Source organism: Lutra lutra, chromosome 11, assembly GCF_902655055.1.
Source record: "Lutra lutra chromosome 11, mLutLut1.2, whole genome shotgun sequence".
Lineage (NCBI taxonomy): Eukaryota > Metazoa > Chordata > Mammalia > Carnivora > Mustelidae > Lutra > Lutra lutra.
The window spans coordinates 46,274,081-46,301,171 of NC_062288.1; the positions used below are offsets into that span (position 1 = coordinate 46,274,081).

The 27,091-nt window shown below is 39.3% G+C and overlaps 1 long non-coding RNA gene across 2 annotated transcripts in view; it reads left to right on the forward strand.

The window, feature by feature from the left end:
- LOC125080794 (uncharacterized) overlaps nucleotides 1–27,091 on the forward strand; it is a 114,519-nt gene that overhangs the window by 71,632 nt on the left and 15,796 nt on the right. Inside the window, exon 1 of one of the 2 annotated variants that reach the window (XR_007121481.1) lies at nucleotides 10,647–11,101. The exons of the other annotated variant lie outside the window; for it this stretch is intronic. This is a non-coding gene — a long non-coding RNA (uncharacterized LOC125080794). Of the gene's footprint in view, nucleotides 1–10,646; nucleotides 11,102–27,091 lie in introns of those variants that run through there. 2 annotated transcript variants of the gene reach the window in all.

Genomic DNA, 27,091 nt, shown 5'->3' on the forward strand with positions numbered 1-27,091 from the left:
AGCACCTACCTGCACAGAGAGCTCAGTAATTTATAGGAAAGAGTAGGTGGTTAGGGAGAACAGAAGGTTTGAGCCGAGAACAGAGACTAGAGTTCCCATGTGCTATTTCCTAGATTGTTGCTTTGACGATTGCAGTTTTCCAGATACTTTACACAGTTTGGAGTTGAATATGTAAGAATTTAATTGTTTACAGGTCCCATGTAGGATGGCTGTGGTGATAAGACAGTGCCGAAGGGACAATAAGATGAATAGATGAAAATGTCTTCTTAAATCCGTTTGCTAAGACGGAACAATGCAAACTAAAAGAGGTTATGCATACATAGCAATTGTTCTTCAGATATACGTTAAACTCTTAACTTTGATCCAATGTGACAGACTGTATTGGGGACCTATTTGGTGCCAGGTTTTATGCACAGTACTTCAGACCCCCCAAAGCACATAAGATGTTTCCTGGCCTCAAATAAATCTCAGCAGCATTGAGAATCGGGGGAGGGAGAGGGAAATGGGGGATGGGATGCTGGGGCCCTAATATATGCAGAAATAGCTAAGAATTCAATGATGCGAATGCCAGCATAGTTCCAGGGTAGAAATACTTCTCACAGATAAGGGAGCTATTTGATTCTGCCAACCATGGTGGGAGACGGAGCCTCTTGGGAGGCTATGGATTCTGGGACTCTAAAGAGAACTTCATAGACTCAGGTATGAATTATATACGTACGTTTGGGGCTGAGGGCAAAATACAGTCTGAAGAGGGGTGAAGAGATTTTCTGTAAAAATCAAGACAGAATGCTGAATTATGAAGGAAATGAGGAGACCGTGTTCTAGCATAATGGTCTTTGTCCCCCCTGCATACTTTTACACACACACACACACACACACACACACACACACACACACACATTCCTCAGCAGTCTGAAAATTTTGTTTCTCAACCTTGTTTTTTACATCAGAAAAAACATATAAGTAACTGTGTCCCAATATTCTGTCATTCTGTCACAGAGAAGGAACAAATTCAGTTTGCAGGAAAACAATTTGAAGCTTTACTCACCTTTAGGTGGGCTTCACTTACATGGACAAAGGAATTCAGGAATACTATTGCTAATGGGTGCTCTAGTCTTCACATCAAAAAGATAATCTGCATGATGCTTCTCTCTGTCCACCTTTGAAGCATCTGCTTCCTAGAATTCTTGGTAGTGTACTTTTTAATTGATATTGATGTCAAATGGACCAAAGCAAAACAAACAAACAAACAAAAAAACCCAACCCCCCCAAAAACAAAAAAACCATTAAAGGTGGACAAATGTATTTAATTGCTTAATTGTGAGGAACAAAACAACTGAAAAAGGCAAAATCAGTTGTGCCACGCTAAACTACCAGAGACCCTTGGGAAAAAAGCATTGCCATTATAGCAATATTTATTGTTTAGTTTCATTAGAATCTAAACAATAAATATTCCGGAGTGGGGAAGGTAAAGAGACCCACAAATGCGAATCACCCTACTTTTGGCTTGTAGATTCATTCGTTTACCACCAACCCATGCCCCTTCCCATTAGCATACCTAATGTTCCACTTCTTAAGAGGACCCCCTGCTGGTTAAGCAATTATTAAGTGTGACTCCCTACAGGCTAAGTCCTGTCGTCTCTCCCACCTCTTTTCTGGCTTTTGCAGTGGGGATGGGGGGTTGAGAGCTGAGGGGGATTGGAAGGGGAAGGCGGGTGGTGAGTGAAAGCAGTGTTACTGAATGATTGCCCCTGCTGTGGCATTCTGCCTCCCTCTTCCTTAGCTGGAACCCTCTGGCCCCTCTCCAGTCACCACACTACAGAGAGCTTGGCAAGTGATGCAAGGGGGTAGAAGGTGAGATGGAATTGAGGATTTGGGCAGAGAGACTCCAGTTTTTCTGTAAAATCTCCAAGGCTGTTGATGTGAAGGTCTCAGTTGCCCAGATGCTTTACAAGTTTTGGAGTTAGATTGTCATACATTTTCATTTGAAATGCCAAAGTTACTTAAACTTCTACACAAAACAATCACATTCTCAGAGATTTTTAAAAAAGAATGTATTGGGGCACCTGGGTGGTGCAGTTGGTTAAGTGTCAGACCCTTGGTTTCATCTCAGGTCGTGGACTCAGGGTCATGAGATCAAGCCCCATGCTGGAGTCTGCTTGAGACCCTTTCTCCCTCTCCGTCTGCCCCTCCCCCGCCCTCTTTAAAATAAATAAATAAATCTCTAAAAATAAAAAAGAATGTATTACTTTCATTACTAACGGATAAGTGCATACCTTCACTGCATCAATAGATGACTTTTTTTTTTTAAATAAAAAAAAATTGCTAGATCGTAAACTAATTCTAGTCCACGAGATATTCTTCTCCATTAACCTGTGGTTTGTGGCAGTGGTTCTCTCTTTAGCTTGACAAGTTAGTCTTCTGAAGATTATCTTTCAGGGAATGTTCATCTAATGATGATCCTTCCTTTACAGAACTAGACTGAGATTTAAACTGTGCTTCTAAAGAAACAAGTTCTTTAGCTTTTTTATTGCACGGATTTAGCACTTTTTTCACTCTTTTTGATTATTCATGGACATAATTAAAAAGCTTTTTTATTTGTTGACTGTAGATACTCTGTAGCTTCCAGGCTCCACATTTCAAAAGGCAATAGAGTTATCATAATAAAATATGAGCAAGGCAGTAAGCAGAAAATACTGTAATATATTTTTGCAACCCAGGCTTTGAATATAAAAGTTCCCAGATCTCTTCATTATCATGCCAGCTGAAAATATATTTCTCAGCTTTCATTAAAAAAAAAAAAAAAAAAAAAGGTTGAGGATCTGCATTTCTGCCGAATGAACCGGTATATAAATGAAGTGTTTGCAACACAGTCATAGGAAGCATGTTTTTTTTGTTTCACTGGCTCATGCTTATGTTACTCCTATGAATAATGTGATTGATTTTTACTTTATCTCCAACTGGCAGTGTAGTCATAAATCTATCTGTGAGGTACCCAGTACGGGATAAAATGTTATTTTTCCTCGGTGTGGTCTCATTTGATTACAATTGCAGCCTTGCCTGGCCACATTCCATCCATAATTAATTGTCGCTTTGGTTTCCAGTCGCAGCCGGGCCAGTGCTGTGGCTGCTCACATCTTTAGATAACGGTCTTGTATGCCAGCTGGCAAGTGCACGGAGACCTTTCACACTGAGCCTAATGGGCGCAAAAGCCTGAGCCTTTGTCAGGGGCCGCTCTTGAAATGGTCTCGCGCCAGAGAAGGTCCGGCTTGCCGTGGATGAAGGTCTCTTTGGCTCGTCACCTTCTGAGTAAACACCATATGCAGAGAGGTTTCATTTTGCCAACTTACTTTAGGACCTGTCATTCTAAACGTATTCTTGGTGGTGATAGGAAAATGAATTTCTTTAAGGCTTTACCTCAGAGTCCAGATCATTATTTCTTTCCTGTATACTGAGCTGTAATCTCATTAGCTTTAATGACTGCCATTTTGTTATAAAATGATATTCGCTCTCTGTCTTATTATTTCTTTCTTGGACATATGGTTTCATGTTACTCCCAGGAAAAGAATGTCAAGTGTACTAGGCAAAAAGGTTAGGTGATTATCTATCCACGTTGAACTATCCCTGTTGACCGCTGAGATTTATTTTTGAGTAAGCGAGCATGTTACAATTATCGGTACAACCATACTAGATGTAATTTTAGATAGATATATTTAGTTACTTGGTTCACTCTCTGCAATGCTACCTTAAAAAAAGCACACTACATGGGCTGTTATTGTTTGGTTATGAATTATGGAAGAATCTCAGAAAGTATCACAATTCTAGTCCATTTGTAATTCCTCAAAGAAAATTTAAGTGAGATTTTCTAACTCAGTTGTCTTCAGGATCCACGCAGGTAACTCTGAATGAAGTGGATGGAATTCAAGATTTTGAGAGACTGTATGAAAAAAAAAAAAAAGAGCAGACAGTTGGTTGGCATGGAGGGTAAATGAGAGAAAGTAGGTCTAGTTACACCGGCTCTTTCTTTTGTCAAAGGAGGCCAGATTCCTAGATTTTTATCTGATGCCTCTTGTTTTTAAATATCAACAACTGTAACAAATTCAATTAAAAAAATTAAAACAAAACAATGATTCCATTTGTGCAAAGGGCTGAATCTGCAAGGTGACTTTCTATTGTACCAACAATCTTATAACAGAATAAGACATTTAGAATGTACTTCTCTGCCTTTAATAAAATTATAGCCAAATGTATTTCACATAGATATATAAATGTCAAAAAGTGAAATTAAGAAAAATAATAGTGACCCAATTAAACAAATCGATATGTTTTGAATGTCTCACGAAACTGTAATCAGAGAATATGTTTTTGCTCAGTCCCCAGGGAAAGCATATTAGGCTATATAGAGAGCAGATAGATTGGGTTGCAGCCTTTCTTTTCCTTCCCCGTCCATGGTTCATGGAGAGTGAAGAGGTAGACCAGACAGAGTGGTGAGCAGCAAAGCAAAATTTATGAGGGATAATGAAATGATAGTACAAAGCTCCCCAAAAGGGAGGGCACCCGAAAGGGTTACCATTGGAGTTATTAAGTCTAGGGGTTTTAATGACATTGTTGGAAGGCTGCCTTAATCTGATTAACCCTCTGTTCCTCTGTCACCCAATCCAGTTTTTGTCCGTGCCCATCTATCTATCAGGTAGTTGTCCACGTGGGAAAGGGTGGAGGACTCCTTCCAGGGTGGAGTTTCGTAGCCTAGGGGACCAAGAAGACAGCTCCCTATCCCAAGGCATGTTAGCCAGCAGCAAGCTCACGCTCTTTGTTTAAATATCCCACTGGCTCTTGAGCTCGTCTGGGGGGGGTGGGGGAGCTGGATTAGGACACCCAAGGCCATTCCCTTTCTTTTTGTCACATACAAGTTGTCTAACTCCTCCCAGTAGGAAGATTTAAAGCTGGGGTGCTGAATAAAGCCTCAAATAACAGGATAGGGTCTTTTTCCTTTTAAGGGTAGTTTTCCTGTTGGGACAGTACCTCTTGTCCCTGCCTGCCTTTCTTCTGACTGTCCTTCCTTAATTGTATCGCTTTCATAGGCTGTATTGTTTTCTTATATGCCCCACCTCATGTGATGTGAGGCCACTGCCATAAGCCATGAAATGATTGATCGAAAGCAAATTTTACTTTTTATATTGTTGATTAAAAGTTTATGCCTCTGTATGATCTGCCTTGGCATTTCATGATGCTAAAAATAATTTGAATTTAAAGATTAGCAGAAAATATGATGCTGTTAATTCAACAATGTATTCTGTAGTGCAATCACAATGAAACCTAGATTTGGAATTCAGTAAACACAGTGCTTTGTTCATGATTGTTAAGATAGGTTCTAAGGATGAAAGAGTAGTTCTAAGCAGGTTTTGGGGGAGAGATAATGTAGAATGTGGTATATGGAAAATCAAGGAACATAAGACTATAAACCTTTAGCTCCTTTTTTTTTTTTTAAATTTTATTTGTTTATTCACAAGAGACAGAGAAAGAGGCAGAGGAAGAAAGACTCCCTGTGGAGCAGAGAGCCTGATGTAGGACTTGAATCCAGGACCCCGGGATCACAACTTGAGCAAATGGCAGATGCTTAACTGACTGAGCCATCCAGATGCCCCATTTTTTTTTTTAAGGGATGTAGAAAATAAAGACATGAGTTTAGGACTTGATATTCTAAGATTTTATTTTATTTATTTGAGAGGGAGAGAGAGAGAACATGAGCTGGGGGAGGGACAGAGGCAGAGGGAGAAGGAGGGAGGGAGTAGGGAGCCAGATGTGGGACTCAATCCTAGGACCCTGAGATCATGACCTGAGCCAAAGGCAGATGCTTAACTGACTGAGCCACCCAGATACCCCACCCCCTTTTTAAAGATTTTGTTTTATTTAGGACTTGATATTCTAGAGAGAATAAGAATGATATGTAGATAATAGGTGTAGTAAATAACTGAGCAATGTTGGATGTGTGAAAAGGAAACATTTCTTTATTTTCTTCAAGTCCAATATAATTTAACGTCAAGCCCTTATTCACCAGAGCTTCCAGGAAAGCAATAGGCCTGTTCCTCCCTGGGGTTTCTGCAGAGAGCCAAGGGGTCTTCTTCCCACAGAACGGTGTGCTCACTGAGCTTCCTCTGGTCCTCAGCACTGCCGGTGCCTCCGAGATGCTTTGATTCCAACCTCTCGTGAGCCCTGGAAATCAGCCCTGTCCATTGGCGTAGGGGCCCTTTCTGGGTGTGGGAATGTTGTTGCAGGGATGGGAGGCCCAGGACCGAGGGCGAGTTTTCCCCAGTTCCCCTGCACCCCTGAAGTTCCTCTTTGCTAACATGATGCAGCCAATGAACTTAGGAAAGGCTGCCTTCGTCTGCTGAGGCTACTGCTTGCCTGGTTATCTTTTTGGAGCAGGTAAAGAGAAGTAAAGAAAAGAACTATCTAAAACAAAACACAATTCTGTTGTTGTCCTTATATTCTTTTGCAACAATACCAATGCAGCAAAAATTAATATCTTAATACAGTATATTGGCTTATAAAACATTCTGAGGTATCCCAGTAAGAAAAACCTAGAAATAGCTAAGATCATACAGAAAAGAAGTAACAGTGGAAATGAGCAAGTAGAGGGGAAAGTTTACATCATTATGGGAAATAATGGGGGGAAGATATTTGTATCTGTCTGCCACCTATGTATCATGTATCTCCATCGGTCTGTCTTCTTATAGTTGATATTTGTGCTGTGTTTTCCAGGGAAGCTATAAAAGGAGAGATTTCTTTCTTTTTTTTTTTTAAGGTTTTATTTTTATTTATTTGACAGACAGAGATCACGAGGAGGCAGAGAGGCAGGCAGAGAGAGGGTGGGGGGAAGCAGACTCCCCTCGGAGCAGAGAGCCAGATGCGGGGCTCAATCCCAGGACCCTGGGATCATGACCTGAGCCGAAGGCAGAAGCTTTAACTCACTGAGCCACCCAGGCGCCCCTAAAAGGAGAGATTTCAAGAAGTGTTTCCTGAAATTGACTTTAGACAAAACATAGCTAAAAAGGCTTTAGTGTCTGTTGGGGAAGAAGTATGTCGACATGTTTGAAGTGGGAATGTTTTAACAGAAATTTACAATGCAATGTGTTTTATTCTCATCTATCAGAATACAATAGTTTTCTTCCTCAAAATTATATCTTAGAAAAGTGAAAATTGCCTAATGGTTAAGTAATTCCAAATTCTCTCATCCTATAGAGCTTTTTTTTTTTTTTTTAAAGATTTTATTTATTTATTTGACAGACAGAGGTCACAAGTAGGCAGAGAGGCAGGCAGAAGAGAGGAAGGGAAGCAGGCTCCCTGCTGAGCAGAGAGCCGGATGCAGGGCTCGATCCCACGACCCTGGGATCATGACCAGAGATGAAGGCAGAGGCTTTAACCCACTGAGCCACCCAGGCGCCCCTATAGGGCTTTTTGAAAATGAGTTTGCACATCAAAATACAGCTTGGGTAAACGTATTCACCAGAAAACAGTTCACTTCTCCACTCAAGAATCGGATGCATCCGTATGCTTTTTATTAGTAGGAGTATTGCCTCACTTTGCAGGTGTTGATATCTGTAGATGAACATTAAGATCATTTAAAAAAGGAAGTGAGCCTTTCACGGAGGTCACGTATACATATTTAAAGGGTGGACACAAGGTTTCGTGTTTTGGTTTGTAGTTTGGGTTATGGTTTCCATCATATATGGATTTAAAGTACTGTACTTTGAAAATTTGAACAGAAGTGACAAACAGATGGATGGTAAAACTGGTGGATGACAACAAGAAGCTAAGTGATGATAGAAGATGCATGTACATGGTGTGGAAGGGAAGTGTGGGGAAGTGAGCAAATTGTTGCCTGAGATCTAGGAGAGGAAAAGAGCAATAGAGTTAAAGAAATCGATACTTTTAGAAATGCAATTTTAAACAGAGATGTGTAATTAGGTTAAGGTATTAAATATCATAGAGTAGGCTTTGACTTCTTTTCTAAAAGTCTATATATTTAATTTTTACACCAAACCCTGAGAAACATGAAGTAAGATTTTTTACGGGGTGGGCTTCCTGCATTCAGGTGTGTAAGGTAATTGGAATTCGGGGTTCACAGGCACTAGAAAATACAAATGCAGCTCAACCTTAGAGAATTCAGTCGAAAGCAGGAGGTCTTAGGGACTGGGAGGATATTAGAGAGTTTGTTAGTTCCCTCTAATATGTGAAACAGATTTTGAGTGTCTGTGCGTATGCGCGTATCTCTGGAGTGAGGGCACCACATAGCTCTTTTTCAGAAGCATCGCAACTTTACATGGTTAAGAACCTGTGCTCTGAAGCACTGTAAATTGAAAGGTGTGGCCAGCAGACATCCTGGTTTCTCCTGAAGTGCGGAAGAAAAAAAGTGAGACGAAAACATGCTTGGTCTCTGGAATCCAATGTGGCCAAAGACAGCACGTCCCTGAGAGGTGACAGGCCCAAATGAACATGCGAAGAGCTTGATCCAGGAAGATCTTAAAATCCACGTTGAGGGGAAGCCCTGAGACATAGTAACAGAATTAATTCTCTAGGAAACGGAGACTGTTACAGAGAGGTGAAACACCCCTGGAGTTTTGTTCAGAACAGGGAGTTTGCAGTAGGAACCATGTAAAGCCCCCCAGTATCTAGACCTTGTATCAGGGTATCAACCAAGTAGATTAGAGGTTCCTCAGGCCTCCAGCCCCATGGAAGGCCTCGCTGTCAGTGGGAAAGAAGGCCAGTCAAAGAGACCTGGGAAACTAGAAGCAGATGCCATGGACACCTTCCAGGCTCAGGCTGGCGTATTCTGCCTGTCTCCATAGTAATGAGCCTAGAGAGTAGGTAAGTCAGATCCTGTGGCTAAACAAAACTGGAGAAAGGTGGGACCTGGTTAAGGTAGGGCTCCGTAGAACGAGGCCTTGAACTGCAGTCAGTTTGGAGATCAGTTACTGACTGACTCTAGGTCACACTAATTTGTAAAGAGCTGTAATTTCCTTATTGCTTTAATTCTATTTTATTTTGCTTGTTTGACACCTTGGTTTACTGTTTACTTGAGGTGAATAGACAAAATATATGTACTTGGGTATCATCATCACAGACACTTTTTATAACTTAAGAGAATAATTTTATAAATCAAGAGAACAAGTGATGAATCCAAATGCCAACGAAGCCTGAGGTTGCCGTTACATTCTATATTGTGAGACTATTAATTTTGTTTTAAAAGAAAGAAGGTAAATACTACAATTTAATTTTACAGATACCAATCAACTTTTTCCCCTACCAAACCCTTATAATTACTGAATATTTGAGTTTCAAAGTAAAGATGAGAGAATAAGCCTTATTGGGAAACCAAGACACAAAACCCTTATAATGGGTCATGGGAGCAAGAAGCCAAATTCTCCAATCATCCCACTGGAAATTTCCTGAGACAACAGGCACAATAGTCATAAAATAATTCTTGTTAGGCCCTAAATTATTTCATTTGCCTAATTAAAAATGCATGTATGAACCAGAGACTATCATGGTTTATAACTGTGTCTGGCCACCAGACTCTCAGAAGCGTATTCAACACAACTCAACAAAATTCTTCTCCTGTCCTATTAGATTAAATCTCTAAAAATCCACTGAAAGTCACGTCAGCACTGACTGTTATTTTTAATGGGTGAAGGAAAGGAAGCAAAAAACATTTTTAATCATAAATTTCATTTAAACAGTTAAGCGTCTAGTTAATTTATTATCTCATCTATGGTATATTTTATGTATAGGATATGGAATTTCATTTTCCTATGCCTGAAGTTGGAAATACTATTATTTCATGTTATCATGCTGTAGTTCTGCAATGGTTTCAGTTTGCTAATGCTGCACACAGTTTCTGTTTCTGTTTCTGTGTTGCTCTTGTTTTTGTTTAGTTTGTCTTTGAATTGAGGATACTGAACAAAAAATTACCTTGGGTTTCACAAAAATTATTAGGTCTTTGAAAGTTTTGGAAATATTAACTTGAAAATAAGAATCAAATACACATTAGTTACGGAAAGGAAACTTTTCTCTAAAGCATAGTGCAGTGAATGACTCTTGTCCATAAATAATTTAGAGAGTAAGCTTGTGTACATTTGCTTGTGCTTCAATGAACTAGAAGCAGACCTCTAATTTTTCAGTAGGAAGAAAACACTTTACATGGGAGTGTACCTGGGTGGTCTTGATATCAGAGGAGCAATGATAATGAGACTTTGCTTCAGGATATTTGCAGTTAATGTATGAAAAATGGCTTGGTGGTGTTTAAAACAATGGTGTAGGGAAAACAAGGGTCTTAAAAAAAGTGTGATTTAATAAGGCAAAAGAACTTCTGTAAGCATCTAGGAGGAAGGTAGTTGGGGGAATGTGGAGGAGTTTAGTTTTAAAGAAGAGTAAAAGAAAGAAGAAAAAAAAGGCAGTTAAAGCTTTCAGGATAGAAAAATAGTAAATTGTTCCTATTTCTTAATTCTGGAAGAGAAGTAGACCCATCTAGGAAGACATTACAGACACATCTCATTTTATAACGCTCTACTTTGTGGTGCTTCACAGATAATTTTTTTTTTTTTTTTTTACAAATTGAAGTTTCAAGACTTCAGTGGAGGAAGTAACTGCAGATATAGTAGAAACAGCAAGAGAACTAGAATTAGAAGTAGAACCTGAAGATGGAACTGGATCGCTGCCATCTCATGATAAAACATGAACGGAGGAGGAGTTATTTCTCATACTGGGCAAAGAAAGTGGTTTCTTAAGACGGAATCTAGACCTGGTGAAGATGCTATGAAAATTGCTGAAGTGACAACAAAGTATTTAGAATATCGTATGAACTTATATGATAATGAGAGAATTGACTCCAATTTTGAAAGAAGTTCTACTCTGGGTAAAATGTTATCAAACAGCATCACATGCTATGGAGAAATCATTTGTGAAAGGAGTGCACGGATATGGCAAACTTCACTGCTATCTTATTTTAAGAAATTGCCACAGCCACTCATCCTTTGGCTACTACCATCCTGATCAGTCAACAGCCACCAACATCCAGTCAAGACACTCCACCAGCAAAAAGGTAGTGATTTGAGGAAAGTTCAGGTGATGTTTAGCGTTTTTTAGCAATAAAGTATCATTTAATTAAGATATATACATTGTTTCTTTTAGACATGATGTTATTGCAGTTACTAGACTACAGTATAGTGTAAACATAATTGTGCTGTACAAAAACAAAAAATTCATTTGATTTGCTTTATTGCAATATTTGCTTTGTTGCGGTGGTCTGGAACTGAATCCATAGTGTGTCTGTGGTATACAGAGAAGAGTAGACCCTTCAAAGTATTAACTTTCATAAAGAAGGGTGGGAGGTAGGAGAATGTTCCAGGCTGGGGATTCTAAAGAGACCTAATGGCCATTTGTATTGCCTAAAACTTGATTGAAGTTATTTTTATGATAACTGGGAAAATCTGCTAATCACCTGAAATGTTGGATAATGTCTTGTGTTACTGTTTTTTTCTTAGAAGTGCTGATGGTCTTGTGATCGTGTGTTACGTGGGAAAGCTTTCATTGTGGAAAGACATTCTGAGGCATTTAGAGGTCAACGTGGAGATGTGTGTCACCTATTTCAAATAGTTTGGTCAAAGGGAAGTATGTGTTCACGTACTCCAGGGAGATGAACAGCTGTGACAGTCTGTGGTCCTCTAATGCAAGTGAGGGATTTTATGGTTGTTTTGTTTTACTCTTTCAATTTTGGGTTTGAACATTTTAAAATTTAAAATGCAACTGAATCAATAATATCACAGTTCACAAACAAGCAAACAAACAATAAAGAACAGATGTGGTGGTGGGGGAGACAGTATAGTGAGCTCGCATATTTATAATCGCTTTCTCTTGTGACCACTTTATAATGCAAATGAAGAAACACAAAGGGGTATGAACTCCTACCAATGAAGCAAATGTGAGGAATATCTCTGCATAGTACTTCTATAGATCTCTGGAATTAGCAAGTGTATGGGAAAGGGGGTGCCTGAGGAAGTATCCAGGAGCAAGTCACACCTAGAATAGTGAAAGGGCTACAGGTGAGGAGAGGCCACAATCCAATTTTATTACATACCCAGCTCTTCCTAGTAATGTGTTGCATTAAGTAAATATAAACAGAAAATCATGAATAACTGCAGAGGTGACAAGCGCTTGCAAAATGAAAGAAAGTCCAAGTGAAACAAATTTTAAAAAATTATTTTGGAGTACAAGAAAATTTATGAAATGAAGGATTAAAAACAAATAAGCAGTGCAAAACCAGGGAACGAATCCCCAAGTTCTAATATGTGTTCTTAGAGACAGTCAAGGAGGACCGCATCCCTAAAACAAGACCAGAATGCAATGAAAACAAACAGAAGAATAAGAGCCCTTAAAAGTTAAAAATGTAAGTGCCAAATACATTCATATTAGTGTTGAAAGATAAACGCAGTGAAATTATTCAGAAAGCATAACAAAAACATAGAACACATAAGAAAAAAATTTTTAAAAATAGGGTATCAACTCAAGGAAACCATCATGTCAATAATTATTAACCTAGAAAAAGAAAATGGATGGGAGAACACTATCAGAGGGATACTAATATTCCTCCTAATGGTAATCATACTGATAATATTGCAACTAATGGTAACAATAGTAACAGTATAATGCCTTGCTACTTTATTTAACTGTATTAAACAACTAAATCCTCATATTGAATAAATTCCAAATCATCCCCAGTGGCCTGAAGCCAGTGTTGCAGTGGAACACAGGACCTATGCTCCTAACCATTAGCAAAGAACTAATTCCAGTTCAAGTTGATAAGACCCACTGAGTTCTTAGGTTAATTATTGAAAACAGTCCAACAAGAGGACAGAAAAATAGAAGTTCATTAATGAAGAAAAAGTAACAAACCTAAATGTTTCCGAAGAGGGAAATAAAAATCAAGAATACTCAGTTTAGGGGCGCCTGGGTGGCTCAGTGGGTTAAGCCGCTGCCTTCGGCTCAGGTCATGATCTCAGAGTCCTGGGATCGAGCCCCGCATCGGGCTCTCTGCTCAGCAGGGAGCCTGCTTCCTCCTCTCTCTCTGCCTGCCTCTCTGCCTGCTTGTGATCTCTCTGTCAAATAAATAAATAAAATCTTTAAAAAAAAATACATATAAAAAAGAATACTCGGTTTAAAGAGGAAAAATAGTCAGGTATACTTCTCAACACTAAACCTAATATTAGGAGATAATGTTCAAAGATATGAGAAAAAAAATCTAAAGAAAATTCTATACTAAAATCTTTATGTTTATGTTTAATATTTATTTCTCAGTTTTTTAAACATGACTAGGGAAAATAATATTTTTAGGCATCCAAAGACTACAATATTTATCCTTTCTTAGGACATATCATTAGAATGTATTCCAGCAATATTAAGGGATGACATATCTGACAAAGGACTATATCTAAAAGATGTGAATGATTTTTACACCTCAATAATAAAGCATCAAGCCAATTAAAAACGAGCAAAAAATATTTAAAAAGGTACTTTGCAAAAAGAGATCTTTGAGTGACAAACAAGCATATGAAAAGATTTCAAATATCAAGGAAATGCAAAGTAAAATCAAAATGATTTATCACTATGCACTTATTAGCATGGCTAAAATTAAAAGTTTTGGGGGTGCCTGGGTGGCTTAGTGGATTAAAGCCTCTGCCTTAGGCTTAGGTCATGATCTCAGGGTCCTGGGATTGAGCCCCACATCAGGCTCTCTGCTCCGCGGGGAGCCAGCTCCCTCTTCTCTCTCTCTCTGCTTGCCTCTCTGTCTACTTGTGATCTCTGTCAAATAAATAAATAAAATCTTTATTAAAAAAAAAAGGTTTTTGCAAGGTGGTAAAGCAATTAGAACTCTCATATTTACTAATAGGATTACAAAGTGGTACAACTACTGTGGAGAATAGTTTGTCAACTTTGTACAAAAAAGCACACAACCATGTCTTACTAGCCATCATTTGTGGAGCACAGGGAATAGACCGAGGACATTAGGGGAAGGAAAGGAAAACTGAAGGCAGGGGGAATCAGAGGGGAGACAAACCATGAGAGACTATGAACTCTGGGAAAGGGTCTGAGGGTTTCAGAGGGGAGGGAGGTGAGGGGATTGGGTAGCCTAGTGATGAGTATTAGGGAGGGCACATGTTGTAGTGAGCACTGGGTGTTACACGCAACTAATGAATTGTTGAACACTACATCAAAAACCAAAGATGTACTGCATGGTGACTAACATAAAAAAAAAAAAAGAAAATGTACAACCTACAAGGCCAGTTCTAGCATAAAAAAAAAGAAAGTGTACAACCTACAAGGCCAGTTCTAGATTTTTAACCAAGATAAATGATAACCTATGCCCATGTAAGGATTTGAATGTTCATTGCATGTCGTCCCCAGATCGTCCTGAAGTGGAAATGTTAATAGGGGAAATGAATAAGCAAGTTGTGATAAAACCATACAATGGAGTGAGCTACAGTACAGATATATTAACAATGTGGTTGAGTTTCAAAAACCTACTAAGGGGAAAGAATGAAGACACAAAAGATTATATACTATAATATTCTACTTATATGAAATTATAGGAAAGGAAGCTCTAATCTATAATTGAAGAAAAGTTGATGTTTTCTTTGGTTCAGGGTGGGAGATTGAATGCAGATGTACATAAGGAATTTTTTTGCGTGATACAAATCTTAATTTTGATGGTATGTGCTATAATTGGAAGGTACAAAGAAACAAAGAATGATTCTTTCCTAGAACCTTAGTAGGGGAATGGACAGGCCGTTACTTTGATATCAGACTTTTAATCTCCACAGAAGTGTGAGAGAAATGAATGAATTTCTTTTCACCCACCTAGTTTGTCCCAACTTGTTACAGCAGCTCTGGAAAACTAATACCGTAATCATATATTTAAAAATAGCTCTGGAAGTAACCACAAGAAGAACCAAAACCAGTTAAAATTGTTGCCTTTGTGGAGAAGATTTGTGAGGGGGAGAGAGAGAGGAGATTTCTCTTGCATCGTTCTTTTTTTCTTTTCTTTCTTTCTTTCTTTCTTTAAATGAAATGATTTATATTTAACACTTACATGTATTACTGAGTTAAACATTTTTAAAAGAGCAATTAAGTTGAAAAGTTTCCAGGGTCAAATATAAGTGAGCAGATAACTAGGTAGGGAGTTTAGCTGGCTAAAAATGAGGCAGATTGAATCAGGACATAAAGATTTGAACTTCTAATAGGACTGAGTATCCCAAAGGGCAGAATGGCATGAGCTGATTGGTCTGCTGAAAGAGTCAATAACTAACTTGAATAACTCTCATTTATCTAAAGACTCTATCATTTTGCAATAATAAAAAGAACTTTGACCTTGAAGTATGTGACTAAGTATATGGTGTATGTGTAACTCTTGTCTCTGAGGATTAAATGAGAGACCAAAGGTTCTGAAAGGATTTGCTTTCTCCATGATTCAGACCTTTTATGAAGGAAAAGAAAGTATTAGCGATAAGAGCAGGTGCCTTGCATTTGAGGAGAGAGAGGGGGAATCACCCCAGTCACTGCTCTTGGTGCCTTTGCTCACTCCAACAAAGCTTGTGGAGGCTGCAGCCTCCATTCTACGCATCTCCTCATTGGTTTGCTCCATTGCAGGATGGCTCCGGTGGTATCAAAAATACCACAAGCCCAAGTCCGTTTCACTTTGACTGATTGATTGATTGATTTAAAGATTTTATTTATTTTTTAGAGGGAGACAGAGAGTGTACAAGCAGCGGGAGCCAGAGAGGGACAGGGAGAAGCAGACTTCTCACAGAGCAGGGAGCCAGATGTGGGGCTCGATCCCAGAACCCTGGGATCATTACCTGAGCTGAAGGTGGACGCTTAACCAACCGAGCCACCCAGGCACCCCGTACACTGCTTTACTTTAAACAGGAAGTACATAACCTCCCCCCGACCCCCCACCCCTCATACATCTGTCTATCTCTCTGTCTGTTGAGCTAGCTAGCCACACACCTGCACCACCAGAGATCCTGATTCAATAGGTGGGAAGGGGACTAAGATTTTTAAAAAAGATTGTATTAACAAAAAACAACCCACACCTATTTCAAAGTTTATGAGACAAACTGATTCTTTGGCTCTGGTTCTAAACCCTAACAAATAACCACGGTCCAGATTTCAAGTCGGTCCTGGTCTACCAGTCCCACAGCTCCGGGCTGCAGTGTTGCTTCAGTTCCCTTAACTTTGGAATATCGGCCCATCTCTACACTCCTCACTTTCCCTAGAAGTGATATAAACTGGGTTCTTTGCCTAGAGAGATTGTGTTCTGCCAGCACAGTTTCCCCTTAGCAAGTAAGAAATTCAAGTAAGAAATTCAGTATATGAGATATTGGAGGGGTGGTCTTTTCCCTTGACACTCATCAAATGATTCTCAGTTTTATTTACTTAAAGTTAGATATATACCTATTTTTTCTTTTCTTTTTTTCCCCCCTTTCCCATACTGAAATACAGCTCAGAATCATTTTGGCAAGACAGTAATCCGACCCAAGTCTGTCTTCCTTTCCTGATTCTGATTTAATGGACCTCATGCTGCAATGTGGGCTACTTACCCCTGACTGGTGTCAGCACCTGCCATTTTGCATGGCAAAGCTTTCATAGGTCCATGGAGAATTGAGAGAAACAAAAACAACATTCATGAATCAGTTGAGTTTTATTGAAGGAAATAAAAATAATCCCTGGAGTGTATAGTGTACAGAATTGTCCTCTGGCATAATTTATAAAGCTATCACATTTACGAGGTAGTTAAAGTTAAGCATTGTGACACAAAATTCCTAAGATTTATTGAAGGACAATGTTCCATACTTAAAGCATAACTGAAAATTGTACATTATGTAGTAAATAGGGCAGAAAAGTATCCCCAAAAACATACTGGAGAAATTGAACTTATCAAAATTAAATCTTTGGCTCTGTGAAAGCCTCTGTTAAGAAAATGAAAAGACAAGGGCACCAGGGTGGCTCAGTTGTGAAGCATCTCCCTTTGGCTCAGGTCATGATCCCAGGATCCTGGGATCGAGCCCCACAACAGGCTCCCTGCTTGGCGGGAAGCCTGCTTTTCCTCTCCCACTCCCCCTGCTTGTGTTCCTGCTCTGTCTCTCTTTGTCAAATAAATAAAATCTTTAAAAAAAAAAAAAAGTGAAAAGACAAGCCACAGATTAGAAGAAAATACATAGGGTTTGTATCTAGAATATATAAATTGCTTTTAAAAATCTCTCTTCCCAAGTTCAGCCATCCATTTAGAAAATGGGCAAGACAGGTGCAAATGTTTCACCAAAGAGGTTATAAAGATGGCAAGTAAGCACATGAAAAGATGTTCATCATGAGCCATTCGAGAAATGCATATTAAAACCACTATGTAACACCATCACGTATACCTCTCAGAGTAACAAATAGTGACACAGCCAAGTGCTGGAGCATAGTAACAGGATCACTCATCTGTCATCGATGGGGGTATAACAATGACACAGACACTCTGGAAATAGTGTCTGGCAATTCCTTAAACTAAGTAATGGACTTAACAATACAGTCATCCTTTATATCCCTGGGTATATATCTCAGAGAAATGAAACTTATTTTCACAGAGAGATCTGTAGGTGAATGTTCTTGGCAGCTCTGATAGCCAACTACTAGAAATTCACTAAATCCCTCAGGGGTGAATGGTTAAACATCCATACCATGGAATACTGATCAGCAATAAAAAAGACATGGACTATTGATACACACAATAATTTGCATGAACCTCAAGGCAAAAAGCCAACCTCAGAAAGCTACGTACTGTATGGTTCTATTTATAAAACATTAGTTAAATGACATAATTCTTGAAAGGGAGACCATATTAGCAGTTGTCATGGGTTAGGGATGGGGGTGGATGTAGCTATGAAGGAGTAGCACAAGGGAGTTATGTGATGATGGCACTGTTTCATATCTTGACTGTAGTGATGGAAACACGAACCCACACATGGTAAAATGACACAGAAATAAATGCACACGTGCACACAAACGAATGTATGTCAAACTGGTAAAATCTAAATAAGCTCTATAATTTGTTCCAGTGTCAACTGCCTGGTTTTCACATTGCACTGAAGTGATAGAAGATGTTAAAGTTGTGGTAAGTTGGAGTTCCTAGGGGGCTCAGTGGGTTAAGCATCTGCCTTCAGCTCAGGTCATGATTCCAGGGTCCTGGGATCAAGTCTTGCATCCAGCTCCTTGCTCAGTGGGGAACCTGCTCCTTCTTCTGCCGGCTGCTCTCCCTGCTTGTGCTCTCTCTGTCTCTGATAAATAAATTTAAAAAAAAAAATGGTTGGGGTAGGTTGGGTGAAGGGTACACAGAATCTTCCTGTGTCTTTTTTTTTTTTTTTGAAACTTCTTGTGATTCTATAATTATTTCAAATAAGAAGTTAAGAAATATTCAAAATAAGAAGTTAAGTAATGTTTCAAAGTCTGAGAAGTCCTTTATAATTCTTGGAAGTTAATTAAACCATATTTAATATGTGTTTACTTTAGACAGTTTGATGATTCAGTACTTTAAAAAAATAATTATTACCTCTGTCACATAATACAGTTCCCCCCAAAAGTGTAAGAGAGTTCAACTGATAGAGATCTTATGATACAGGTCAAATATTTTAGAGAAATTATTACACACACATACACACACACACGCGCGCGCGCACACACACACACACATATATTATATATATATTTTTTTCTATTAAAAACTTGAAAACTTTTTTGATTTGGACAGGTTGGTTACCAAATCTCTTCTTGGGGAGTATTATTCTTTATTATGAGATTATATCTTTGCAAGTTTTAAAATTTGTATATTTTATTTTTTTGTCTTTTATCTTAATTTAGTTTTTTAAAAAAGTTTTTGAAAAGTATAGTTGTTTTAGGGACGCCTGGGTGGCTCAGTTGGTTAAGCCGCTGCCTTTAGCTCAGGTCATGATCCCAGGATCCTGGGATTGAGTCCCATGTGGGGCTCCTTGCTCAGCAGGGAGCCTGCTTCTCTCTCTGCCTCTGCCTGTTTGTGCTTTCTCTCTCTCTCTCTGTCTGACAAATAAATAAATACATAAAATCTTTAAAAAAAAAGTATAGTTGTTTTAAAAAGTATAGTTTAAAAAAGTATAGTTGTTACTGAAATCTAAAAAGCATACTGTCATACTGCCCTAGTGTATATACAATATAACTCTGTATTAAAATATTTGATTAACATCTTTTCAGAAATTGATCTGTTATAATGAATAGGGCACAGCTGTGTTTATATTTTATTTTTATGCACATGGAATTCTGTTGAAAGAAAGGATAATAATGTTGGCTCCTGTCACACAGAGAATGTGTTGAAATGGCACACATTTTTCTATTTTTCCTCATGTTCTTGATTAGAATTTCTAAATGCCTGGCTTTTCTTAGCTAAATTGGAAGTGGCTTGAAAAAGTCCACGCTGGCCGATTTTCTAGCGCTGTCTTGCGTTTCACTATGGCAAATGGAATTAATTTCTATTCCACAATTAAAATGTCACAGTTCAGAAATTGATTAAAAAGGAAACACAGGCATGTCCCAAGGAATTCCTTGAGCCTAGTTTTCACGGTTTTTATTTTTTATTTTTTCCAAAATGAGATTTTTATGTCTAACTATGAAATTAGGTATCCTGTTTATAAGAAAGTGTCTCATTCTGAAACTATTAGGGTGTCATACATTTATTATAAACTAGTAACTTACTTTTCAAAGGAATTCTGCAGTCCCAGAGTCTTGCACACTATAGAGATCTGATCTTCGTCTTCCTATCTCCTACCTGAAAGCATCAGTAATGACCCTAATGGCAGCTTCTGACTTAAAGTTTTCCCTGTAATCCACTTACCAGAAACTACGGTGGCTTCCGGTCCTTCTCAGAGTATGCTAAATCCCATAGGCCATCAAATCCACTGATAAATCCACATATTCTTTTGTTCCTCTTACTTAAAGGGTTTTCTCTTCTGATTGTGCTAACCTTAGCTTGTTGGGGTTAATGTAGGGCATGAACTCAGCCGTAACACCTGGCTTGCTAAAATGTAACACAGAGGCTGCTTGGGGCAAAGGAAGATTTTGGAGAAGGGCAATGAGGCCCGCGTGACCCCTCTGCCCTTGGAATGCCATAGGCAGTTGCCTTCCAGAAACACTCTTACTTCAAACGGCCACCCTGGGATCTAAGAGATGTCTGCACTGTCCCTTAGGCTGTGTGTAGTAGAACACGCATATTAGCATATCTTATCTTTCCGGGAAGCAGATCCTCCTTGTTTTGGTAAGACCCCTGGTCACACGTCACGTGCTTGAGAAACAGTGATAAGGATTTGGGATTATCCTGAAGGATCAATAAAAGCCCGAGCAAAGAAGAGCAAAGGGTCTTAGTCTCTTGAGCATTGGCTGTTTCCCCTTCTCTTCTCTTTCACAGCAAAGTTTGGATTAATCTTTCATCCATCTGTACAGGGATTGCTGGCCATTCCTGGCAGTAACTCAACCAGTTTGCTTGTTTGTTTCTTTATTTATTTTGAAAGGTTTTATTTATTTATTTGACAGAGGGCCCAAGGGAGCAAGCAGAGGGAGAGAGGGAAGCAGGCTCCCTGCTGAGCAGGAAGCTCAATGTGGGGTTCCATCCCAAGACCCTGAGATCATGACCTGAGCCGAAGGCAGAGGCTTAACCGACTGAGCCACTCAGGCGCCCTCAACCAGTATATTTAAAACATGTCAAGTCATCTTTTTTTTTTTTTTTTAAAGATTTTATTTATTTATTTGACAGAGAGATCACAAGCAGGCAGAGAGGCAGGCAGAGAGAGGAGGAAGCAGGCTCCCTGCTGAGCAGAGAGCCCGATGCGGGCCTCGATCCCAGGACTCTGAGATCATGACCTGAGCCGAAGGCAGCGGCTTAACCCACTGAGCCTCCCAGGCGCCCCATCAAGTCATCTTGAATACAGAGCAAGAATTACTTATATAATGTACTGAAATGACAAAATTTCTCTTTCATGTTAATATTTCAGGCAACATGCAGATCGACATTTTCACATGTGTCTCTGGCCTAGAAAACAACTTCTAGCTTAAACCTTAAAAAGAAATCTCATAACTTTTTTTTTTAAGTTTTTTTTTCTAATTACTAACATAGAATATATTATTCGTTTCAGGGGTCCATGTCTGTGCTTCATCAGTCTTACACAATTCACAGCACTCACCACAACACATACTCTCCTCAGTGTCTATCACCCAGCCACCTTCTCCCTCCCACCTCCTTCCACTCCAGCAACCCTCAGTTTGTTTCCTCAGATTAAGAATCCTATGGAAGATGTGGTATAGATATATAATGGAATATTATGTAGCCATCAAGACAAAAATGAAATCTTGCCATTTGCAACAACATGGATGGAACTAGAGGGTATTACGCTAAGCGAAATTAGTCAATCAGAGAAAGACAATTATCATATGATCTCAGTGACATTAGGAATTTGAGAAACAAGACAGAGGATCATAGGGGAAGAGAGGAAAAAATGAAACAAGATGAAACCCAGAGAAGGAAAAATTGCATAACTTTTAATTATGCTTTCTACTACTATAAATGAACTTCCTTTGCATTTTATGTTCTGGAGCTGATGGGTATATAATTATGGATTCACTCAAGGGAACTTGTATTTTTTTCCACACAGTTAAGTCACATGGCCAAAATGCCTTCATATACTCTGCTCAAAGTATGTTAGAACCTGGTGCATTTTAGCTGGAAAGTATAGTTATCTGGGAGCTTTGACATATTGTTGGAATCTATTTCATGACTTAATTCTGGGCCTTCGAAGTTGTTTTGTGGCCGTGGTGAATGTATGCGATAGACCTGGCAGCATCTATTCCTGGGTCATGAGGACAGGCCATGAGCACAAAGAGCAGAACCCTTTCCATTGACCAAGACTTCATCACTTTCTGCCAATGCTTGCTGAAGTATGGTGCTTGACCCCAGGGCACAGAACAGTTGGCGCTTGTACCCCAGTGTTGCATGGGTACTTTTTCTTAATAGTTATATATTTATGTTAGTGTGTAGTATAGTGCAGCTAAATTTTAAACCCATGATGTCACATCTATTCTTACTTAAGGTGAGTACATTTTATTTAAAGAAAATATGTGAAATAAAATACATAACACATATAATGTTATGTGACGGTGCCGAAAATTCTGAAGTATTTTTATTTTGAGTGAGTACGTTTTGTGAAATGGTGTTTAAGGTATGGAGAACAGTATTAGTAATAAAATATAAGAAGGGGGCAGAGAAAACCGGGAATGTACGAACATTTATAATGATAGGCCGATGTTTGCTAATTGTTTTCCTATTCAAACTTCTCGAAACCTATGAGGTAGGAATTGTAACCCACAATTTGCAGGTGACAAACCTCAGCTAAGTGGCAGAGCAAGAATTCAAATATGGGTCTCCCTGCTTCCAGTGCCCATAAATTTTTCTCCTCAAGGTAAGAGAAAATAATGCATGAGGCCAAAGAGGCATTTAGGCAGCTACATTTCTGGGTCTGGTAGAATGGGCTACTAATAAATTGTGGCTTGTTATTTTTCATTTTTAATGGAGGCAAAGATTGACCAGTTGTACTTTGCTTTACAAGTGCCACAGTTAATACCTTTCATTTGAGTAGAGCTTTTCAAGGAAAAGCTAAAGGGAAATTACTATATTACTATTATTTTTAAATTAATTTAGCTCATTGATTCATCAGATCAAATTATCTACAAAAAATAAAATAGATGTTTATGGATAACGTCATTCTAACTTTGTTCTACTTTTTGGAGTACATAGTTTTCTTTGGAAAAACAATATTGTCCTTTGAACTTAATGATCAGATTTGTACTGGAGAAGGGCTCAACTTAATAATAACTAATCGCAGGAAACTGGTAATAAGTAGAAATTCAGATGATGAGGAAAAGCAGCATCAATGTAAAAGACAACTCTCTTAAGAAGGGCTGGTTCAAAGCTAATCTTCATTACCTCCCTCAGAACTGAGTCACATATTTCTAGCACAAATGAGTCTTGATTGTGAAGATATTCATTATAGGCAGTATGTGTCAGGGAAAGTGAGCTGTTCTCTCTCAGGTCTCCAACACACACACTTCACACACCCTCACACTCCCACATGCACCACACACACACACACACACACACACACACACACAGCTCCATGGGCCACACACAGCCCTCACAGTGCACAAAATGCACACACCATTCCACACACACTCATACATTCTCATGCACACCACACACAAGCATGCATGTGTGCACGCACACACACAGAGTCATGCCTTAGAAACCTGGAAATGAAGGCAATAATGTTGCCTATTGAGACTTAAAAGAACCCCCGCTTAAAGGTTCAAAGTTGAGATCTACTACCTTGCCTTAAAGCCCTGTTTCCAAAATGCCAGAGCAATATTCAGGAGGGGCACTTACCGAAAATACAGTCTGGGAGCTGCCTCAAATTCTGAAGAGCATTCTAGGGAGGGGCCTGAAATCTCTGTGAATCATGCCTCCCCTTTGAAGGGATGGTTCCCTCCACAGACTTATCTAACTTGAGGGAGGCGAAGTCTGATTTACCCGAGGCTGGGGAAGCTGTTGTTGGGAACCCACATTCGCCAGCCCCTCTGAAGGCCCTCTGGGTTCTCCCGCCAGGCACAAGGAGACACTGGTCTCTGGCCCAGCTTTGGGGTGAAGGGGATTTTCTAAGCTGGGGACAAGGGCAGAGCCCCCGTACCAGCATTATCTCTGCTTTCCTGGACCATCTGTGGCAACTGGCCCTTGTGGATCTGGGAACATCCCAGCACAAAGTTAGCCCCAGGGAAAAGATCTAGACCAGAAGCTGAACTGTGGCTTAGAGGCTTCCATGAGCCAGGTTCACGGCTGCCTTGTCCTTCCTCCCTGTAGGGCTGCAGGGACAGGGATGGATAGGGAAATCGCACAAAGGCTAAAGTTCTTGCTGGAGCTGCTGCAGCAGCAGGGTGGGCCTGTGGGATCAAAGGGTTTGGGGTTTACTTCCTAACCCCGCCCACCCATTCCTTCCCTAATACCTGAGAGAGAAAGGAGGTGGAGGATAGAGATGTGGCATTCAGATAACAACCTGAGAAACTAAAATAAACTTCTAGACCTCTATAATAAAAAACAAATTTTGATATGCTGGGCTAGAGGAAAGATTGAATATCTTTCTATTCTCTATATAGAAGATGATATTGCAGAATTGAAGTTGTATGAAGGAGGGGTCACAAATGTAGGGAGAATATTAAATGGTGAATTAGGCAGTTAATATTAATAAAAATAGACTTTTTTGTAGATTCACTTTTTTTTTTTTAAGATTTTATTTATTCTTTTGACAGAGATCACAAGTAGGCAGAGAGGCAGGCAGAGAGAGAGAGGGAAGCATTCTCCCCGCTGAGCAGAAAGCCCGATGCGGGACTCGATCTCAGTACTCTGGGATCATGACCTGAGCTGAAGGCAGAGGCTTTAACCCATTGAGCCACCCAGGTGCCCTGTAGATTCACTGTTGATTTTGACATTTATCAGCTTCCTAAATTTGTGAATGTTTGTGATTTCTTTTGTCATTCTAACTAGATAATCACTTTCATACCTAATCTTATATCCCCCCCCACCCCCGCCCCAGGGATCACCAAATTATATATAAACTACAGTACCAACCAAACCTGGATCTATTCATGGAATTATAGAAAAAGAATAATCACACGATCTTTGCCAGATTCCATCAAAGAACTCTTTATCCAGGAAAGATGCTGCCTTGACTAGCTTATGTGAGTTTCCCTGTTGCTTCTCAGAATTACCATTTGTGTCAAATGAAGTCTGTGTCTGCCCATCAGAATGAAATTCCATTAAATAACCAAATCATTTTCTATGTTCATCTGGCCACTACCTGATGAGGTGGCTTTCCTTTTAGTTTTCTAAGACGAGAGAATCTGCTGGTCAGTTTAGTGGAGTGTGTCATTGTTTGACATTTGCTGTATATTAATTATGTATGTGGTTTATTTATCAGTTCACTGTGAGCTTTGTGAGTGTATGTGTTCTTTTTTTTATTTTAAAGATTTTAATTTATTTATTAGAGAGAGAGAAAGAGAAAAAGAGATCACAAGTAGCCAGAGAGAGGGGGGAAGCAGGCTCCCTACCCAGCAGTGAGCCCGATGTGGGAATCAATCTCAGGACCCTGAGATCATGACCTGAGCCGAAGGCAGAGGCTTAACCCACTGAGCCACCCAGGGGGCCCTGAATATGTGTTCTTTATGGTAAGGTATCCTGGGCCATGAAATCAAATTTCCAAGCTGGGAAAGCTGTTGCAAGGCTGAGCTTGAACGATGGTGTCTATACCTTATAAAGAACTTATTTGCACTTACAAGAATACGCAGAATTCTTGCCATGCCAGTAAAAACTGCTCCTAAACACAGTTTCAATTTACTTTGTGTAATGCACCCATTTTCCTCTAAATCCTTGTGTTTTATGAAAATGGAGAGCCCTTTTGTTAAAGTTATTTCATAACTCAGTTTGTAACTTTAAAATGAAAGTCAATTATTTTTTTGTCTTTTGTTCCTTTCCAGAACTTTGAAAGGTATCATTCTTTACAGTTTTCATATGATGTGTAGAAACTATCCCATGGAAATATGTTGCTTTAACACATGTCACAGCCAAATGATATTCCCCCCCCCCCCCGAGATTAGGAAAATGTTTCAAGAAAATTCAGACGTAGTCTGAAAATGTACACATTTCTTTTCACAAATAGTACATAAATTTCTACAGTGGTTTTTAGTAAGTGACATGTACTTGTTCTTCTTTTAAAGTTCATTTGTTGAGTTCAGTTGTTCTGGGGCTAGAAAATAAAAGACACCTCCTGGATATTTTTTGAGCTACATCAGCATTAGGAGAGAATGAACTCATAGGGCCTTATGACCTAATGCAAATGTTACTCCATTATACAGATGGAAATAAAAATTAGAGAAGAATCACCCAGTATCTTGAGAATCATCTTCTCTGTCCAATTTCACTATGTACACAATATTCTTCCCCACCTTCCACCTCTCATACCATCTATCTGAGTGGGCTCTTGTTAAGAACTAAACCACGTTCCAAAATCAGGGAACTGGGACACCCGCTTAAAATAAAAAAAAAGCTGTTAGGAAGCAAGGATTACTCTTTTATTGTTCTTCTCATTAGGTAATTCAGAGATAAGTCCTAAGAAAGTTTTGGGGTTCAGAATTCCAGAGGTTTGGCTGCATGGATTCTATCAAAGCGCCAAAGATGATTAGTTTCTTAGAAAAGATTTTTTAGATAATGATTTATTCTGTCATTTCTTTCTCCGAATTTTATTTCATGCCAGTTTATGAGAGATATTGATGATTGTTATTCTAGAGATGCTGAAGTTTAATGTTTAAGCTCCTTAGTTTACCAAACTAAATATAATTGCTACTTCACTTGGAATAACATTCTGAAAATCCTAGGCTTTGTCCAAATTTAATCACTTTTGTAGATGCTGTGGTATGCTACCCAGATGCCTCCTTTATGACCCAAGTACTCATTGTCCCACGTGCTGATGGCTCACATCTGAGTACCTCTCGACATTGCCCTCTGCTGAAGGGAGCTACTTCATTGAAGTTTCCAAACTCTCACCAGATGTAGACCATATCCAGTGACTGGTGGAGACAGGATCCTGGGACGGTAGGGAGCTCAGCTGTATTGCTTCATCCAGGACAACTCTGAAAGGCTGTTCCAAGTTCATAGTACCATGTGGGATCTGGTAATCCATCTGTTGCACTGAAGTCCAACTTCTGCCCAGTCCTACTTCTTTCACTCCCTTAAAGGGGACTTATCCCCAGAGCATTTCCCAGTAAGATTACTGCACACACATTTCTCTTCCTTAGTCTTTTCCTCAGGGACTCTCACCTAAAACAACCATATCTCCCATTATTTTTTACTTTGAAATCTGAGTTGCCAATTTAATTA